This window comes from Sceloporus undulatus, chromosome 1 (assembly GCF_019175285.1).
Source record: "Sceloporus undulatus isolate JIND9_A2432 ecotype Alabama chromosome 1, SceUnd_v1.1, whole genome shotgun sequence".
In the NCBI taxonomy this organism is placed as follows: Eukaryota; Metazoa; Chordata; class Lepidosauria; order Squamata; family Phrynosomatidae; genus Sceloporus; species Sceloporus undulatus.
In genome coordinates, this window is record NC_056522.1 from 169422126 (window position 1) to 169444074 (window position 21949).

A 21949-nucleotide genomic window follows, 5' to 3' on the forward strand; every position below is an offset into this window, starting at 1 on the left:
TCTGTAACGCACTCTACATGGGGTTACCCTCATGCCAAGTTCGGAAACTTCAACTGGTACAAAACATGGCAGCCACATTGGTTGCGGGTTCATCAAGAACTGATCTTGAAATCTCTCCACTGGCTGCATATTAGTTTCCAGACACGGTACAAGGTGTTGGTTATTACCTTTAAAGCCCTACATGGCTTGGGTCCTGACTACTTATCAGAGTGCCTTCTTCCATATTGTCAGTTTAAAATATCCAGACTGTCCACCATTTCCCAGAGGGCCTTCTCTATTGCTGCTCCAAGGCTATGGAATGACCTGCCAGAGGAAATCTGCCACCCTGGCGGCCTTTAAAAAGGCCATTAAGACAGATCTCTTCTGGCAGGCCTTTCCAAACTAGCCTCCCCTCCCCGAGCACGATGCAGCTTATTCCCTCCTATATAGAGTCCTTCCCATACTCTTCCCAACTGTGTTGATTTTATCATCACAATGTTTTTATATTGTAAATTATTTAATTCAGTTTTATAATCAGGGATGGGAGGCTGGGCGGGGGATTAATTTTAACCAAATTTGATATGTAATACATTGTTTTTAGATGTTGTAACCCACCTTGATTCCCCATGAAAAGGTGGGCTATAAACAAATCATCATCATCACCATCATCATTATTATTAACACATAAATTCCTTTTCTTTCCAAATTAAGACTCTGGAAGACCAATGATAGAAGGTGTCCACCCATCAGAACTTACATACTGTATTGCTCACCTGCTGATGGTGTGTTGGTTTCAAATGCTGCCCCCTTCAAAGGTTCCTTGGAGCTCACTGGGGTGAATAGCACTACTGACCTCCACACACTGACATAGCACTCAGAGCTAGGTAGCACTATATATTTTAGTCCCTGGAGAACAAAAGCTACGTCTTTCAACAGGCATCAAACCATCAGCCACTATTTACAGCATCACAGAATTGGAACAGACCACAAGGGCTATCCAGTCCAACCCTCTGCCATGCAGTAATAAACAATTAAAGCACTCCTGACAGATGGCCATCCAGCCTCTGTTTAAAAGCCTCCAAAGAAGTAGACTCCACCACTCTCCATTGCAGCATATTTCACTGTAGGAAATCAGTTTAAAACCCTCTTGATCAGGGTTGTGAGACTCTTGCCAAAAAACCTTCTTAGTCCTCAACCAGAACACCTCATCACTGGAAAAGATCCTTCATAATGTTGCCATGTGTGATAATTCACAAATACTGTACAAACCTTTCTGATGTCACCAGCTGCATATCCAGCTGTTCAATTTGAGTATTCCTGTTTTCCTAATCAGCACCCTGACTTTCAACAGTAAAGACTGTCCTTACCACATACCCATGCCATTTCCTTCCTTCTCCTACCAAGAGCATCATACTCTTCAGAGATTCAATCAGTACTTCTCTTGGCTGCCTATTCGTTCCCACATCAGTCAGCACCATTAAACATAACTTGACAGCTGATCAGGTGAATTTCAGTAGCCTCAAAAACAGTATTTTTGTGTATCTCTGACTCTCTCAGTAGGAGTTTGCAGCCATTACAACACATCTGCTCTCCTTGGATTGGTGTCTAAATTCCTCCCACCCACCTACATGAATCAACACGACTCCTGAATCTGTTGTTACTATGTGTCACATTCTTCCACCCTCCTACATTTTGCTTTTTGTTTTCTTCCTCTTCCTTGGAAACCTCATCCTTTGGTGCTAGGAAGATCTGCTCCCTCTCATCCAAAATAAATTTCCACCCTCTGATCAGTTGAAACATATAAAGACATTCCCATCACCTTCTCTTCTACTAATTTCCATTTGCTTCAGATGTAGTTCCTGTTATCCTCACACAAGAAGAGAAACATTCCCACTCTACAGGTCAATGGAATACATCTTTTAGCAGCAATGATGCAAGGCATTTCAAGGGCCCTTTCACAATACACAGTTACAGCACTATGAACTCCACTTCAGCTGCCATGGCTGTCTTCTATTGAGCTTGTAATTTTGTCAGAGACACTAGAGCTTTTCTCTGGCTGAGAATTCTAAACTGTAAATCTCAGGTTGGAGCCATGGCAGTCAAAGTGGAATCATAGTACAGTACTATGGCTGTGTAGTGTGAAAGAGCCCAAATGGTTCTGCCATTTCCTTGGAGCTTCCTCAGACTTCCTCTTCCATGTTGATTTACTGATCAACCCTCCACTATTTGCTCATCCCAGCAGCTCCCTACCAGGAAAGAGAGATCTTTGCTATCCTCCACTACTCCCAGCTGAAGACTGTGGCCCTGCCCAAAAGGCATAAACTTTTTAAGAAGCTGGATGAACCATCAGCCACAGTAATTAAAGACCCGCCTCTGTTTTAAATAAACAGTTTAGGAAAAAAGAAGTTGGGAGGAATTTGGAAAAAGGTGCTGAGTACTTTGAATGAAACAGAGCAGCATGAAAACTGCACTGTCTCTTCTGTCAATGAAATCCTTTCTTCTTGATATGTTAAAAGCCCACAATGTTGAGTTTCCATATACCCACAGCTTTCAACACCCCCCATCATTCTTCCATTGTATGTTTATGTCTTACTAAGTTGAAACATAAAAACTTGTTTTATTCCAAATAGGTTTTTTTCCTGTTTTGAGAGAGGAAGAGAAAAGGCAGACATGACATTCAGCAGTCAGGAAGTCACTTGCTTCCCTCCAGGATCTCTATTCTGCAGCTGACCTTCTGGAGGCAACAGATAATAAGCAATGTTTTCTATTACAAGTGGCTAGAAATAAACTGTATATTGTGATTAAAAAGGCAAGGGAGGTGGTGGCAGAGGAAGAGATATAAACACACATTTAAAATAATAAGGTGGAAACACGACAAATAAGACCACCAAGTCTCAAATAAGTTTAATGTGTTTCACTATCCCAAGACATTGCAAACAGTATTTGCAATACACAAATAATTACTTTAAAGTATTTTAAGTACATACAAATACACACAATTTCACACACATATATATACTCATGTAAAAGTCTTGAAATTTTAGTCAAAAAATTGACTCAAAAAACCAGTGTCAACTTATCCAGTTCTGTACTTTAACTCTATAAACTGTATAAAGTTCTGTACTTTAACTCTATATTTTTTAAAAATGAAACATCTCATGGTGAAAAGCAAGAATAGAATCTGTCTTGGAAGCACTGACCCTCTCTACAATCTCATCCATTCAACCTTTAGTGTGAGCCCAAACAGTTATGCCTGCCGAAATTTTGTAAGTACGTTAGCATTATTTTCCCTTGCTTAATTCTTTAGATCCTTTGTTACATGCACCTAAGTTTTATCCCCCAACTTATTCACAGGTCAAATCAAAATCCATAATTTTGGCCCCCACACCTGCCCTCGACTTATACATGAGCTCATATATATGGTACTTAACACTATTCCAATAATTTTCCAAACTACCATATTCTAAATGCATAGTATTTATTAATTCCAAATTATTCTAACTACACAGAGTCCTGTGACACCAGAAACAAATTATTAGGGCACAACATTTAATAAACTACATCCCTCTTCATTAGATAAATCTGTCAATCATGATGCAGGATTCTTCTCTGAAGAGGCAGATGTTATACTTTTTCTGAATTCAACACTCTGTGAGGAACACCCACCATACTACATAGAGAGGATTAGGGGAACAAAATTTGCAGTCATGACAAGAATGTTCAGACAGACATTCTGGAAAACATTACCAACAACCCCCCCCCCTCCAAAATACCCCAGTGTTGCATCAACTAGCTCTTTTATCTTGAATTCAAAGCAGAGGTTCATCAAATCCTTTCATGGGAAAAAAATGTAATGGTTCCCAATGACTTCGAGTTGAAGGCTGACAGAACTGAAATTTTAGATTCAAGCAACAGACTGTTAGACACATATCACCCGCAAGAGGGACAGCAAATTTTAAAACTTTACTACTTCACAAATTCATCCAATCTTGTCTGGAACCAGCAAAGATCCTCCCATTTGAACAACTGTTTCGAACTGTGCCAAATGTATACATATCTAAAGCCACACTCATTTTTTTCCAGATACATCAGATGAGAAGACTTAGGGTTTGGTAAAAGTGCCCTGCACTAGCATAAATTGAGATTCATCTCTGTTAGAACTTGGAATGTTACTTTAAAACTGTTATTAATTCCACAAACTGTTATGGGCCTCAGCAGAGCAATTCATTGATTGCTGTTACCATTAGTACAATTTAAAAGGGAATGTGTGGGTGCCAAAGGCTACTCCTATGCCCACTTTGTAAACATTTCCCAAATATGTAATCATATATTTATAATGTATTTACACACACATACAAATACACACATTTACACTAAGAGGAAATAATCATCAATCACAGAGTTGGAAAGGTCTCTAACAGCATCACTGCACTGAAGCAGTTATCCTTGTTACCTGGGAAAGAAAGTTTGTTACCACCTAGTTCTGATCTCTGCCAGTGACACTGAATACCATGGTATGATGTCAGCACAGCTCTCCTGACAGAGAAATTCAAAATAAGAAACTTATGTCAGAGTCCAGCGCGTGCTAAGGGAGGAACAGAGTTACACCAATCCTGCATTCTCTCAAATCTGCACAGGCAAAATGACCCTGGAGGTGGCGGCCCCTAAAGTTTCCTAGATAAAAAAGGGGGGAAATAGAGTTACATGTTGTTTGCATGCTGGTACCAACTGTGATGTCAATGTTGTTTAATTCAGTATATATATTAAGGTAATTTTGTTATGTATGCAATGTGTTTGAGAGGTAAGAAGGTAAGGAGCTCTTGAGACGTGGTGAGAGAATGAAATGCTGAGACCAAGTGGTGATTGGTCTGAGTGGATTTGAATTGGGTTGGTGAATGATAACTGGGATGACAGTCGATGTGGTCAATTAGAGTAGTTAGGGCAGTTAGAAAAGAGAAAGGAATGAGTGAAGTGAGGGTTAGGGTTAGGGTTAGAGGAGTCAGTCAAGTTTAGGAATTAATCAGTGGTATTTAAGAATCTGAATTAGCTAGGAACAGTGTGAGAGAATGTGAGCTGTGTTCTAAATGTATTAAGCAATTACTCGGTTTTGTTATGTTCACTTTCTGTTAATACAGTATTGTTTTGTATTTATATACTTTTGGCTTTGGATTCAGACAAGATGTCTGTGGAGGCAGCAGTGAATAAAGAGGGGTGATGTCCAATGAGACCATAAGTTGCATAATATCTTCCACAGGTACCTTGTGGGCATATAGGAGATCCCCACAGTTGGTGGCCACAGCAGTATGATATTTATATTTGTGGTAGACAAGGGAAAACCTTCACTCTTGGTGGTAACCATCGGATTTGTGGAAGGAAGGCTTAGGCTGAGCCTCACACCTGGTGGCAAAGCATTGGCGAGTTAGAGGTAAATCCTCACACCAACACATCTGAAACCTGGATGATCTCTTCCAGCAATTCCATGTAAATGTAGATGGTCTCTTAGAGCAATTCCATATAGGTCCAGAACCATCATAAAATGGTATTTAACTAACTCATGCCTCCCAGACAGTCCAGAGGAACTGGTCAATGATATCAAACATGGCTGAAAGGCCCAGCAGAGCTAATAGAGGTATATGTCCACTGTCTTCTTTGAGGACATTAGTCCCAAATCCGATTATGAAGGAAAGGCAACAGATGAGTTATACAACTGACACAACTCTATCCCCTTTTGCATATCATTCAAGAACCTGTGGAGCTGAGATGCCAGTTCATGTTCATGAACCTGCCCTATAAGAGCAAACTGGAGGCTGGTCAGAAATTATTCAGTTGATGCTGGTATAAATTAGTCAACATATAAGGCCACACATATAAGGTCGAAGTGAAATTACCCTGCCATTCCTCCCTGGAACACCACTAACTCTCACTGCCAGCGACAGTCTTCCTACACACCAAGGGTCACAGCAGACTGGTCGAAACACAATTCAGAGGAGAACATCTTTCCTGGTGTTTCAGCCCCCCCCCCCCCTTTTAAAAAAAAGAAATAGAAATGGTTTTACATGTTGCCCACAGCCCCTAGGGAGTATGGGGGGGGGATTCTGCCACTTTTTAAACACTCCTGGGGCTGTTGTAGGCCAAGAGCAGTCATTTATTAACCAGGGAATAAACAAGAAGTCAAATTCTGGTTTACATTATAGTTATATAAAGGTCTGAAATAGCTTGGGCAGGAAAAATATAGGGAGAAACTGCTCCCATAACCATAGTGATCGATGATTTAAGGGATTCCTCAGACATTTCAAAACATTCTGGACCAAGTCCCTTTTCTGTAATTCACTGACAAGGAAATTCAGTAGTAACAAAAAGTGCAAGAGAATGCTATATTTAGTTCAGCATTATAAAAACGTATTTTAATTATTCAAGGGCTACTTTTGGGACCATGAGAAATCAACATAGTATAAATGGAAAACTTTAAATTACCAAGCAGAATTGATTAGTGTATCTGGCAAGTTGTAGCACTGATCGAAGGACTGGAGTCAGGAATATAAATCAATCTGTTCTGCCTGTCCACTACACTAATATTTGCCAATACACAATGTCCTACTGAATGAGGGTGCTTTGTTTCAGCAAAATGTCATTTGCAAGTCAATGGCATATTGACATAAATGAACAAGATTGATCCACCAGGACATGGAGTCTTGTAATTTGTTATCACCATTGCATTGTATGTGGGTCTCCTCTTGAAATTGGTTCAGAATCGCACTAAGTACAACCAAATACAATAGCTACTTCGAAATGAGCACCATACTAGTCTTAAAAACAGTTCTGAACTGAAAATGCCCTCCCATACTTTTGCAACAACATTTGTTTCCCCACAAAAGAAAGTGTATTGGAAGAAATGCTAGTACTTTTCAGGTAGACAGATGGCTTACCAGAAGGTAGCCCTCAGTCTTTTACCTTTAAAAAAGGTTCACCTATGGTTCCACTGGCACCAGTTGCAATAAGTAGCAGCACAATGGTATTTCTTCTTGCCAGCAATGGCCCAATGGGAACAACCCTACTTCATGTAAATCACAACTCCAGGAGGTGCTCCTGATAAATAAAATAAACATTTTAGAGAAGGTTGCCTCATCAGATCATGCAGTTATCAAGTAGAACTGCACCACTGGTTCAAGTGGGACCAATGCTTTTTGAATAAAATGATATAAAACCCTCTGCCACATGGTCTAACACACTAATCTGAGCCCCCCAATATATTACAATTTCTCCAAAACCTGAAGATTTAAAAAAACACACGTGGAGGAAGATTTTTATCTCTCTCCATCCATCAAAAAATGAAGAAAATAACTGAGCTTCCCCAGCCTAATTTAAGCTCCTGCTATATTTCTGATCACAACTGAAAGTGCTAGTTTAATCCAATCTAAATGGCTCAGGGCCAGGGTTTCTTAAGGACTGTATTCTTCCACAGAAACCTGCCAAGCTATTACAGTGTTCCTCAAAGGCTTTTTGAGGCTGTCTTTCACATTCAGCATTCCGAAAGTCCAGGTTCAGTGCCCAGAATAATTAGGAATCACCCGAAAATACTCCATCTGAAATCTTGGAGGGATGCATGCGTTCAGTCTATGTAGCCTGTACTGAGATACATGAAACAATCATATCTCTTGGTATAAGTGAGCCTACACATATGGTCCAGAAATCCAAATTATTACTGGACTGGGTTGCTACCTCTTTTTCATGACCTACATGTTAAAATAAATGCACATACGAACAAAATAACCCTTATAGTGGGTGAGGAAATACCATTGACAAGGGACCACTTTTCAGGGTGGCCAAGTGCTCAGGGGCTACTTTTTTTGGTTCAGGTTCAAGTTTTAAAATACATTAAAGTCATCTAGATATATATATAAATTAGATTTTTAAAATGCTGCTCCTGCTATGTACCTTCATATCAAATCTGATACATGGCAAACCTACCATAGGGTTTTCTTGCCAAGATTTCCTTAGAGAAAATTTGTCATTACCTTCCTCTTAGCCTAAAAGAGTAGGACTTGCTCAATGTCATGCAGTGGGATTTTAAAACCTAGTCTTCCAGAGTCCTAATCCAACACTCAAATTGCTACACTGTGCTGGTTCATAAATTAAAATTAGTTGGAAGTAATTTTAATAATAATAATAATAATAATAATAAAATTTATTTGTATCCCGCCCCTCTGAGAACAATTCTTCATGAAATATTAAATCCATTAAAATATTACCATTCACCATTAACAAAACAAAACAAAACAAAATCCTCTCACTCCTACTTGGCTATTATCTATCATTCCAGATGGGAACACACCAATTCTAGTCACCAAGATCTCCCACTTTGTTCACATACTTAAATTGCATACAAAATCTGTGGATGCTCAAGCCCCATTCAATATAATGACATAGCAAAATAGTGTCCCTTATAAAAATTGGAAAATCAAAGTTTGATATTTGAAATTTATACTTTTTTTAACCATGGATGCTTGAATCTGTGTATAAGAAATCTTTGTATAAGAAGGGCTGACTGTACTTCACCTTTGGTAATAACATATATCTTAAAATTAATGGCACACACATGGCACCACAATAAGCCAACATCTTCATGGATGACCAAGAACAATGCTTCCTTGACTCTTGCAGCCAGAAACCGCCCCTCTACCTGAGCCACATTGATGATATCTTCATAATTTGGACACATGGACAGGACTAACCCAAGACATTCCACTGGAGTTCATCACACCATCAATCTCAGCCTGGAACTATCAATAGAAGAAATTCATTTTTCTGGACACAACTGTACAGCTGCACAGCTGACATTTAAGCACCAAACTATATTGCAAACCCACTGACCACTACACATACCTACATGCCTCCAGTTTCCACCCTGAACACACTACTAGATCCATAGTCTACAGTCAAGCGCTCCAATACAATCACATCTTCTCAGACCCACAAGACAGGACACTAAACTCATGGAATTACAACACGTATTCTTCAAGCTATAGTACCCACCACATGAAGTAAAAAAACAACAACAAATAAACAAGGCAAGATTTGTACCCAGGACTAATCTATTACATTGATGACACAAAACAACAGAACCTCAGTAGTGATGACATACAGTTCCCAACTGAGACTACTAGTTTATCAATGAACTACAACTCATCTGGACAATAATGCTGTGCTCTCAAGGACTCTTGGTGGCAGACCTTTACTCACCTATCAACAGCCTCACAGCCTCAAACAGTTACTTTACCTACAGGGGGACACACAACACAGATGTAGACACAGGCACGAGACCTTGCCACAAACCCAGATTCCAATTCTACCTACACATCTATTCAGGAAATTCAAAGATACAGCCATGTTAAGCCCTTATCAGATGAGTGTGGAACTGGGGGTCTTCTGCACTGGGCGGTTCGAATTCACGTTATTTCGCAAAGTACTGTCATACCTGGGAGTCCCTCCGCATTGGCATGATTCAAATTGGCCAATCCGCATTCGCGCGAAGTGCATTCAGTGCAGAATGTTTTGTCACACCGGTGCTCAACATGAGGATTGGCCGATTCGTATCGGCCCCCTCGCACATGCTCAGTGGTGCCCTGCATGGGTTGCGACCTTAAACGCTTCCGGGGTGAAAGGGGAGGTCCCGTCATGACAGCTCGGTAAACAGCTGGAGAGCCAGCTCATGCACATTAACAATCGCGATACAACGTGCCCATTACTGTTTCCTCTCTACATTCCTGCTTGGTTTTAATGTTACCATGACCTTCCCTTGCAACAAATTAGCAATGAAATGCCCGGTTCTACGTGTGTGTGAGTGTGTGAGTATGTATTCTGGGGGGGGGAGGAGCAGTTCCAGCGGCTGTCAAAGAGGCTGGATGGCCATCTAAGTAAATGGGGATGCTTTGATTAAGAGTTCCTCCTCCTCCTCCCGGCTTGGGATCCAGCCCGGGCTGCATCCCAGGCAGGGAACAGGCGCGGGGCCACTAGAATCGCGGCGATCGCCGCCGTTCCAACGTCCTCCTCCTCCTCCTCCTGGCTTGAGAGGCAGCCTAGGCTGGCTCCCAAGCCGGGAGGAGGAGGAGGAGGCTGCTGGAACCGCGATTCCAGCGGCCCCCGCGCCTCTTCCCTGCCTGGGATGCAGCCAGGGATGCCTCTCAAGCCGGGAGGAGGAGGAGGAGGCTGCTGGAACCACGATTCCAGCGGCCCCCGCGCCTCTTCCCTGCCTGGGATGCAGCCAGGGATGCCTCTCAAGCCGGGAGGAGGAGGAGGAGGCCGCTGGAACCGCCCCCCCCCCCGCTTCCCTGGAACCGGCAAGAGGAAAGACCCACCGGAAGTAAAAATTGGAATCTGGGGGTCTTGCGATGGAATTCAGGACTGGGTAGTCACACCAGACCCATTCGCACTGAGATCGAACAGAGCCCCAATCCAGGATATTGCCAATCCCCTTATCAGCGCACTGGCCAACACGCTCCAAAAAGAGGAGCCAGTACGCATTCAGTTCGGCAGCTCGCGCATTCACGTGAGTGTGGATTGGGCCATTTGAATGCTGGTATGATGGTATTGTGCGAAATAACGTGACTTCGAACCACCCAGTGCGGAAGACCCCCAGTTCCACACTCATCTGATAAGGGCTAGTGTCTGTAGAATCAGTATGTAGAGAGATCTTGTAGCGCCTTTGAAACTAACTGAAAAAAGGAAGTTGGCAGCATGAGCTTTCGTAGACTTCAGTATACTTCCTCAGATGCATTTAGTGGAGTGGAAACCAGGGACAGACATATATATGCCACTGGCATGTGAGAATGTCAATTCAAAATCCTTTGTGTATGGAAGTCCAGTTTTAACTATGGTTGTTAGTGAACTGGCCAATGTGTATGGAAATAAGGAGGCAAGATCAGTTTGCAATGGAAACTAGCCTATAGGTTAAGAGAAAAGATGAGCATAGTGAGAGGAGTCAAAATGGAGTAACTATTGCTTTCTGCTTCTGTAACCCGCTTGCTTTAAGGCCTAGAGGTTAACGGACCAAATAAGGTAGCAAGGAAATCCGGAATGTGCTTAGAGATGATGAGCAATGAAAAAGTGGTGTGATCAACGTGTGTAAAGTGCATGCAACCAATTAACTGCTGCCATTCAATAAGCCAATGAAAGGTTAGTCATGAGAGTTGCATCTGAATAACTTTGTAACAATATATAACGGTGTATAAATGACAATGAACAATGAGAAGAGTTGTGGCAGCAATTTCATCGCCATCTACTGGCGTGCTGTCGTCTTGGCCAAATAAACTAAAATAGCCCTCCTCCTGACCACCATCTTGAGGGGGAGAGAGGCCTGGCCTGGAAGACAAAGAGCCCTCCTCCTGACCACCATCTTAAGGAGGAGAGAGGCCTGGCCTGGAAGACAAAGAGCCCTCCTCCTGACCACCATCTTGAGGGGGAGAGAGGCCTGGCCTGGAAGACAAAGAGCCCTCCTCCTGACCACCATCTTGAGGGGGAGAGAGGCCTGGCCTGGAAGACAAAGAGCCCTCCTCCTGACCACCATCTTGAGGGGGAGAGAGGCCTGGCCTGGAAGACAAAGAGCCCTCCTCCAACCACCATCCTGAGGGGGAGAGAGGCCTTGCAATTTTTTGTATTGTTTTGCAATTTTACTGTACACCGCTATGATCATTGCGGAATAGCGGTCTATAAATAAAAATTATTATTATTATTATTATTATTAAACTGCGTTTTGCTTTGGACATTTTTGGTCTCCTGTGTCTTCACTCAAGGACTCCCCTTTCAAATGAACATGTTGGGAATGTTTCCCTAACAATAGGACGATCCCCTGAGGATGGGGTCAGATAGTGTTGAAATGTGTGAGTGAGTAAGGAAGCCACTTTCTCTGTTCAGTCCATTGATGAGGGACTGTAATTTATGGATGAATTCCAATTCTGCACAGAATCTATTAAGGAAATGTCATCGCAGGACCCAATAATAATCACCCAGAAAGTTAGAAGGACTTTCATGTGCTCATCCTCCAATGTTATATATGCCATACTCTGTCAGCAATGCCTTTCAGCACTCTAAATTGGGAAAGGGACATTAGGAAAGGGAATACACAAAAATCAGTTGCAGAACATTTCAATCTTCCTGGGAATTCCATCTTGGATCTCAGAACAGCAGTCCTTGACTAACAATAACAACAAAACTTCAAAGAAAGATTGGAAAGCTGCCTTGAATTTGGGAGAAAGGTGGGATATAAATCCAATAAATAAAATAAAATAAAGAGAAATAGCAGAACACATATCCACAAACTCCAGTCTAGCAACAGAGGGTTGAATAGAGATGATGGTTTCCTGGCACACTACACACATTGTAACACTAGCTAACTCTCCAGCCTCATGAAGGCTCTTTTGGCCACAACTCTTTTGTAGTTCCCTTACTATATCCCAGTATTTGTTGTTTACCTCCAAGTCATTTTTGACTTATGGTGACCCTAAGATGAACCTATTATGAAGTTTTCTTGGCAAGTTTCTTCAGAGGGGGTTGCTATTGCCATCCTCAGAGGCTGAGAGAGTGTGACTTGCCCAAGGTCACCCAGTGGGGTTTTTATGGACAAGCAGGGACTTGAACCCTGGTCTTCAGAATCGCAGTCCAATGCTCATACCACCATTCATTTGGTTATGTATTCACCTTGGCTTTAGGCAACATCCATCTTCCTGACCTATCCCCTAACTTGTCACTTCATCTCCATAGGTTTTGTATTTCTACTGCTATTCTCACACACAGCCTCCTTATGGTCTGCCCCTGGACCACTTCATGCATCTGAGGAAGTAGACTCGAGTCTACAGAAGGTCAGGCTGCCAGCTTCTTTCTTTCAGTTAGTCTCAAAAAATTATGGGAAATATGGGCCATTGGCACTTTTCTCACCCCATGCCCCCACATGACAACATATTGTGATGTAATTGTGATCTGTAAAGTGCAAATCTCTGTTCCTTTTTATATCAATGGGAACTCTCTAGGTGCTGGTAGGACTCCTTACGTCAGCAGTAACCATGCCACTAGAGAGTGTTTGATCAGAATAATACAAGGCACAGCCTGCAAAATGTTACATTGCATATCCCAACTCCAGCACAACCTTGCTAGTAAGAGTGACAAAAATAGGGGTGGAGGAGGCTGAAGAAGGAACAGTCAATCGTAAACTCATGCAAAGCCTGGTCCTGTCCCTCACAGTGGGGTACAATTGTGCCAGAATGGGAACAACACTGCTTTGTGTAAATCACAACTCCCATAGGTGCTCCTAGTAAATAAAATAAACATTTTGGAGTATGCTGTGGCACCAAAGCTCTCTGACGGGGAAGGCAAACTATCTCACCAAACTACATTTCACAGCATTATGTAGCATTAAACCATGGCAATTAAAGCAGTGTTAAACTGCATTATTTCTGCAGTGCAGATGCAGCCTAGGTCATCCATGTCCATGTACTAACAACTATCACTGAACCCTAATTTCAGATTTTTCGTTTCAAAGACTTAGGGTCACCAATATAACATATTAACAGCAAACAAAACTTAACATGCTATTAATCTCAAAAACTCATGCAGCTAAATCCAATACTTATAACAAATTAAATCCCAATGTGTTCAATGGGGCTGACTCCCAAACTCCCAAAGTGAACATGACTGGTGTTTTACCTGAAATTCCATTTGTTTCTTTATTAGAATTAACTAAAACCCACTGAATGAAACTTTCTTCCTACTAAACTTGCTCCAAGATTTCATTAAATTACTTTGACTTTGTAAGCACATTTGCTGTTTCTACTATTATTAAAGATGCTTGATATAACTGTTACTGGTACTTTTGCACATTTTGTCAGCAAAGCCTCCATGTAAGTAGCTAACAGCAGGGGCAACACAACAGTGCTGTTTACAATGCAGGATAAGCATTCTTCCCACACAGATGAATTATGAAAATCTCCTATTCTGCTTGATAGAAAGTTTCATTAGAACGTCATAAGCTTAAATGAAGGAGCACTAAGAAAATTTTGTTCTAACTGTGTGTCTCATCATCAACTGCTAGCCTGTTCCCTAAAGATAGCAAGAATCCATCCCAGAAGTTTGGAAGTTCCAATAATCAGGATTTGTGATAGGTCCTAGAAACAGACGAGGCTGGCAATAAGGTAGCAATAACTATCAAACCATCCATTTTAGAGGTTTATTTACTGTTGATGTTTCAGAAGCCTTTAAATGAAAGCTTCACAATACCTTTTGTTTGGTTGTCTATATACTGTACAGTCATTGCTTTTCAGTCTTGCTTTTCTCTACGATCTAATAAATGGGAATTCAAGATCCTCTATATTCCGTGTCAAGTAATAACTCTGGACAAATCAATTTCTAATAAGGACACTATTGTGCCTTTATAAACACACACAAATAACAAATGTACGCATTCCCCCACCCTTTCAAAAATATACTTTGGCTTCAAAACCCAGTTGGAGCAAGTAGACACTATATACCAAGATAGCTTAGATGTTCACATAGTACAACAGAAGGGCCCCTGATGTCTTAGGGAGAAAAACACTTGAGAAAATTAGGCTATCATCCTATGCTCACTTTCTTATAAAACCAATGAGATGAGGTAGCTAGAGTGAGGGACAGGAATTTGGAAGATCTGGGTTTTAGTTCTCACTGAGCTATAAAACTCCCTGGGTGACCTTGGGCCAGTTACTTTTCACAGCTGGATCTACCTCAAAGAGCAAGAATAAAGTGGGAAAGAGCAAAATCATGCATGCTGCCTTGAGCTTACTAGAAGAAAGGCCAGATAGAATTGTAACTGATAAATATGGCCTACTAAATACAATGGGGCTTGTCTCTAAAAGCAAAACAGGCACGGGACTATACACTTAGCAATAAGCAGAATACACTGCAACCTATGTAAACAATGATTGTGAGCATAACCAGGGCATCTACAACAAGGCCAGCTGGTTCAGACTATTTAATGCAGACTATTCACTGTATATCTTTTCCTTGAACAGGCCACAGTATTTATTCCTAATAAATCTGTGCCAGGGTTATTGATTTCTTTGATTTTTATCCCTCTTTTTCTCCCAAATGGGAGAGCACTTACAATATTTGGTAAATGTACTAAATGCTGCAGTTAAGTAGTAAACCATGAGTCCCGATCCAGACTTGACGATCAGGACAGACACTGAAACCAATCTTCTTACAACTAAGTCTGGATCCATCCCATAATATTAAGTGTTAGGTAATTAAAAACAATGTAAAACAAGGATTAAGGAAATGTAAAAAAAGATCTTTAGACAAGTAATTTCCTCTCAGGCATGGCTCATCATAATCACAATGGAAATTAAATTAATACAGTAATAAAGTAATACAGTAATACAGAGAAGTACTGTGAGATCTAGATCATTTGATCCACTAAAATTAAGAGTGTGAAGGATTTTCACTTGCATCTAGACTAAAAGCAAGAAGATTACTGGAAAAAAGGGATCCTGTTTAAACAGATTGCCAGAATAATGTTTTCAATCTCACATTCTCATTTAAATTTTTCCCTTGCTGAGGTTCCAAAAATACAGATTTTCATATCCAAATGTAATTCCTGTCACTCGGCATATCCTGATACTGTGCCATTCTGGGCTATAAGGAAGGTATTGGTTATCTTCAACTTTAAAACTTCAAATTCACAGAAACACACTGCAGAAATAATCCAATTTGAGACAGCTTTAACTGTCCTGGCTCAGTGCTAGGGAATTCTGGGAACTAGTTTGGAAGACATTTCGCCTTCTCTGCCAGAGAGCCCTGGTGTCGCAATAGGCTTCCCTAGTACAGAACCAAGGCAGTTAAAGCGGTTTCAAACTGGATTATTTCTGCAGTGTGTTTTGGACCTATGTCAGCAGGGGGATAAGTCATATAGCCTCTGTTCACAATGCCATGTTTAAGAGTGTGCCTTCTATAGAAATCATGTATCAACATGGAGCAGGGCCTTTTTCCAGAATCTCATATTCTAGGGAAGCTTATGGAAGGTGGCAGGACCCCCCCCCCCCCCCCCCGATAATCTAACCCATGGCTTTTAAGGGGTCTGTAAATCCAAGCCAGCATGCTGAATTGATGTTTGGAACAAAGTGTAAGCAACTTGGTTCTACACCAGTAACATATGGTCTCTAAACTACAGTCAACAGTGTGATCCCACAATTTCTCTAGAAAAAATATCTATTTAAGTATTCCTATTTTATATCGCTGTTGCCCTACCATTCTTCGAGGGCGAAAAAAAGGAAAGAAATTCTCTGTAATTCCATGAAGACTCCATCAGTCACCAATTAACCTGAAACCTTTAATGCTCTGACCAGCTAGTTTGAGAATCTCCACAAAATAGAGTCCTGTTAATTAATTTCCTAATTAACTACTGAAAGAGCCTTACTTATACTTCAGGACCCTCTCTAACAATTCTGTAATCTGTTGTGAATGAGCTCTCTCTGCCAAACAGCCTATCAACCATGGAAATTTCTGCAGGTGTCCAACAAAAGTTTTTAGAAACTAAAGGCAGCAAATTGTGTATGTAACTCTCTTTGCCTCAAAGCAAATGATTATCAGCTTCCATTCACTGGAAGCTGACACTTCAGTAAGTAACCAAAGAGTTTATGTTTGAACTTATCACCATGGAAGTCAACTAAACCCATGTTTCATTTTTAATCCTATTCTAAACAAAGTATAAGTAATTTTAAGCTTTTTTGATCTTTTTTGCGTCTGAGGTTTAATCTGACCAACTGTTACTCTTTTATAATCCACATTGCAAACATGCTGTTGTTTGGTAAGTAAATAAAAAGTCATTAGTTCTCTGATATACTGTATATACTCATGTATAAGTCTAGAAATTTTGGGCAAAAAATTGACCCAAAAAACCCGGGTCGACATATCCATGGGTCAATGTAAGTTCTGTATCTTAACTCATATTTAAAAGAAGGAACCATCCCCTGATGAAAAGCAAGAGTATGATCTGACTTGGAAGCACTGGCCCCTCTAGTCTCTCATTCATCCAGCCTTAAGAGTAAGCACAAAGTGTTATATCTGATGGAATTTTGTAAGTTTTTGACATTGTTTTGCTTTGCTTTTAGATCCTTTGCTATATATCCCTAGGTTTTACTCTTGACTTATCCACAGGTCATAGTAAAATCCATAATTTTGGCCCTAAATCTTGCCCTCGACTTATACATGAGGTTGATTTATAGTCGAGTATATACGGTATCTATCAAGGTTAAATGCTAAAACCAGCTTCAAATTGGGGAAGTGAACCTGCATATGTAAAAACAAAGATTTCTGGTCTGTGACTGGAAGAATATATGTAAAGGACAGAAGTAAACAGTCAACTGTCTGCCCTAAACTGCATGGTCTGCCCATTAAATCCCTAAGGATATGATTCATACCTTTTCAGCCTACAATGGACTTTAAGAACAAAACACTTTCCAGAGTGGTTTTAGTTTGTTGTTGTTGTGTGCCTTCAAGTTGTTGCCGACTTATGGCGACCCTAAGGCCAGAGTTTTCTTGGCAAGATTTGTTCAGAGGTAGTTTGTTATTGCCCTCCCTTGAGACTGAGAGACTGTGACTTGCCAAGGTCACCCAGTGGGTTTCAGGACCAAGTTAGGAATCGAACCCTGGTCTCTAGAGTTGTAGTCCAACAATCAAGTCACTATATCACACTCAGTTTGAAGCAGAGCCTTCTGGCATCTTAATGACTATGGTGCAAGCTTTTGTGAACTCCACCAAATATATGAGGCGTCATTCTCAGTTGGCAGCTCCAGGGGAAAACTGGGCAGCAGTGAGGAAAATGGAATGCAAGAAATACAGACCAGGCTGACTGCTTCAGGCTGCAATGCTACACATGCATCAGGCATCTGCACTGCAGAAAAAATCTGGTTTGACACCACTTTAACTGCCCAGGCTCAGTGTTAGGGAATCCTGGGAATTGTAGTTTAATGTGGCACCAGAGCTCTCTGACAGAGAAGTCTAAATGTCTCATAAACTGCAATTCCCAGGATTCCATAGTGTTGAGCTATGGCTGTTAAAGTGGTGTCAAACCAGAATATTTCTGCAGTGCGGCTGCAGTGCAGTTACTGGGAGGAAGCCTCAAAGAACTCACTGGGATGTGCCTCTCTATAGGACGGAACTGCAAAACTGTGTAAAATAATTTCAAAGCAGACAGCGTGAAAACTGTCACCTTGTAAAGACATTGTCTACTGCCAAGGATGGCCTTTCTCACCCCTCAGAGGCAAGGAGAATGGCTCCCCCCCTGTTCCAGGGAAACATCCGACAAGAGAGGCCTCCTTCACACAGGCAGAATCTTAAAAGGATGGAGACTGCAGAAACAATCTAGTTTGGCACTATAACTGCCATGTCTTCATGCTGTGGGATTCTGGGAATTGTAATTCTGCGAGACATTTAGCCTTCTCTGTCAGAGAACTCTGATGCTGTACAAACTACAAATTACAGGATTCCACAGCAGTGCACCATGGCAGTTAAAGTGGTGTCAAACTGGATTATTTCTGCAGTGTGGATCCAGCCAGAGTCGAGTATACCAGGTGCTGCAGAGAGGAGGGGGATATTACAGCCAAGCCTCATTCTCTCTCTCTTTTTATTCAACCCAAGCAGCCCCCCAGACCCTATATATTTGGGTGTGTGATGATCCTATTCTACTTGTAAAAGGTTTGTGTTTACTTTGGGAAGCATTAAAAATAGCAGTGTGAAAGCAGGACAATTCACCCCCAATGCACCCCAGCGTCCAGAAAGCACCGCCTCTACTGGGGCTGTCAGGTAGGGATGGAAGGAGCAAAGTGACCAGCTGTCCTCCTTTTCCAGGACATGCCCTACATTTCAACCTTCTGTCCAGGAGGGATTCCAAAATGCCCTCCATCCGGAGCATGACCAAGCAGCATGAATTTAATATTAATTCTGTATGTGTGTGTGTGTTTGCTTTGATTTGGTCATCTCCTTCATTTTCTTGAATGTCCTACATTTTTTCAGTGCCTTGTCCTCCTTTGTGGTGAGGACACTTGGTCACTATAGAAGGAAGAGAAAAAGGGAGGCAGGAGGACTGCCAAGCTGGGCAAAGGAAGTGAAAGGGACAAGGATGGGGAGGAAGAGGAAAAAGAGGAAGAGGAGAAGGAGGAAGATGAGGAGGAAGCAGAGAAAGAAGACAAAAGGAGAAAGAGGGGCAAAAGGAAGGTAAGGAGAAGGAAGAGGAAGAGGAGGAGGAATAGAAGGAAGAAGAGGGGGAAGATGGGGAGAAAGAGGAAACAGAGGAAAGAGGAAGAGGAAGAAGCGAAGGGAGAAAAGAAAGAAGATGAAGAGGAGGAAGAGGAGGAAAAGGGGGAAGCACAGGAAGAAGAAGAGGAGGAGGAGGAAGAGAACAAGGAAGATGCAGAGGAGGAGAATGAGAAGGAAGAAGAAGAGGAAGCAGAGGAGGAGGAAAAGAGGAGGAGGAGGAGGAGGAAGCAAAGGAGGAAGCAGAGGAGGGGGAAGCGGAGAAGCGTTGCCAGGGGACTCCGGGGAGCCCTGAGGCGGCCTTTCTCCCTCCTGGCCCCTCATTGAAGCAGGAGGAGAGGGCGGCGATGGGGGGGGGGCTGCAGGGAAGCAGAAGAGCAGACCTTGGACAGCAGCAGGAGCAGCAGGAGCAACGGAGGGGCGGCTGTGGCTCCTCTCTCCTCCCCTTGCACCTGTCGCCTGTAGGGACCCCCTCCCTCCCTCCCTCCTCCTGTTCCCGGGGCTGCGGAGGAAGGAGACAGGAGACGCAGGGGAGGGAAGGGGCCTCTCTCTCTCTCTCTCCTACCTCTCAGGGCTCCAGTCTCCACCAACGCCGCTGGCCCTCCTCCTCCTCCTCCTCCTCCCTCTCCCTGGGATCCTCTGGCCAAGAGCGGCGGCAGCGGCGGCGGCGTCTCCCGGGCGGACTCCGAGGGACCGCTTTGGCAGCAGAGGCGCGGAGGAGGGACGGACGGAGGCGACTGAGGGAAGAGGAGGAGCCGCCGACAGAAAGGAGGAAGGCTCGCGCACAGCGGCACCAGCAGCAGCAATGAGAGGAGGAGGAGGAGGAGGCCGCGTTGCGCATGCGCGGGAGGGCTCTCTCACTCAGACAGTCTCCGTGCGCGAGGAGGGAGGCGGCTGAGGCCTTCTCCTCTTTCTCTCCGCGCTTCCCCTCAGAGCCCTCAGGAGAGGGACGCTGCTTCCTCCTCCCTCCCTCCCTCCCTCTATACCTGCTCTCTCTCAGTGTGTGTATGGGCAGGAAGAGAGCACCCATATAGGGAGGATGGATTCATGGTTTCACTAAAGCACTGCCATAACTAGGGTGGCCATAAGCCAGGGCCTCCAAAGCAGGAGGACAAATGTAGGACAGCATTTTCAAATGGAGGACACGTTTTTATAAAAATAGAGGACACGCGAAAAAATTTGATGCTTTTTAAAAAATGTTAATCTAAATGCCTGTTTCTTAGGCATGACCAAAATGGAGGACATTTGGGCATTATTCCTAGACAGATGGCAGAAATGGGCTTCCCTTTCTGGCCATATTTATATATATAATAATAATAAAAATAATGAAAAAAGCAATAATAAAAATTAATAAAATAAAAGCAAGAAATAATTAAAATTAATGATATAAAATATAAAACAAGCAATAATAAAATTAATAAAACAAAATCAGTATCTTATATTTTTAAAAATTAATTTAAAAAACCCAAGGCAGACCTAATGGCCACTGACTCACCTTTCCTCCTCCTCCTCCTCTTTAGGCACCCGCATGCAGGGAAGTGGGGCAGGAGCATGCACTGCTGCTGGCCCCTGCTGAGGCCTGGGCGGCACATGCTGAGGAGCCCGTCCCCTTTGGCCAGCTGGCCAATGGCTGGCTGGCCAATGCAGGGGACGAGCTCCTGCTTCAGAGCCCCCTGCACACGCAGGCGGGAAAGCCCTGGCGCAGGAGGTGCGGCGGCGGTGGTGGCGGCGCTGCTGCCGCCGAGAAGGAGGAGGAAGGCGGAGCCGTTGGAGGAGGTGGGTTGGCACTGCCCATCAGTCAAGGAAGGGAAGGAGGAGGTGGGTTGGCGCCGCGGCCAGCCGCATTAGCCGCAGCAGCAATGGCCACTGAAGCGGGCCCCAGACCAGGACAAATGCATGGTTGGGGGCCAAACCAGATCGGGACCGGGAGGGGCCCCCAAAAGCGGGATTTTCCCAGCGGCCACCAGGATATGGCATCCCTAGCCATAACCCTCCCCCTCAAGATGACCACACAGGTCCTCATTTGGACCTTCTCTCCAGGAGGATTCCCCAAATGTCCCCCATTGTGATAATCATTGAGGAGACCATTCAGTACAGGCATAACAGAGGGCCTGTCCTCCATTTACAGCCAGGAGGAATCCCAAAAATGTCCTCCATTTTTTTCATTTTAATTTTTATTATTTTCCAGCAATTTAAATAAAAAAACCCACAAATATATGAATTGATATAACTATACCTACATATATATATATATATATATATACACACACACACACACACACACATACTCATACGTATATATAAAATATTTACATCAACAAATAACAGTTGAGTTGACCTTACATCTTCCAATTCCTTTAAGGTTATCTCTTCTTCAACAGTTTCCCATACATATTTTTTCTAAATTTAACTCAGTTGTTATATTTGCTTGATTTTTTCATAAATATCCATTTTTCATAACTAATTTATCTGAGATCTAAACCTATTTCTTATACAGATACTACATTAAACCCTTTACTCTAAAAAAAAACACTCAATCTTTGATTCTTTGGTCCATAATTTTGTTATTTTTCCCCATTTCTTTGTGTATTGTTGTGTTGTTTTCCCACTAGCGAACATAGAAAGATTACCCATTACAGCTAATTCATGAAGTTTTGCTTTCCATTCATCAATCGTGGGCACTATTCTAGTTCTC

The 21949-nt window shown here is 42.5% G+C and overlaps 1 protein-coding gene across 4 annotated transcripts in view; it reads right to left on the reverse strand.

Moving 5' to 3' along the window:
- ADARB1 (adenosine deaminase RNA specific B1) overlaps positions 1 to 20819 on the reverse strand; it is an 82355-nt gene extending 61536 nt beyond the window's left edge. The window contains exon 1 of one of the 4 annotated variants that reach the window (XM_042471285.1): positions 20750 to 20819. The gene's annotated coding sequence lies outside the window, so the exon portion shown is untranslated. Of the gene's footprint in view, positions 1 to 19819; positions 20037 to 20749 lie in introns of those variants that run through there. The other 3 variants (XM_042471317.1, XM_042471274.1, XM_042471308.1) reach the window with 3 other exon arrangements.
- Positions 20820 to 21949: the final 1130 nt, after the last annotated feature.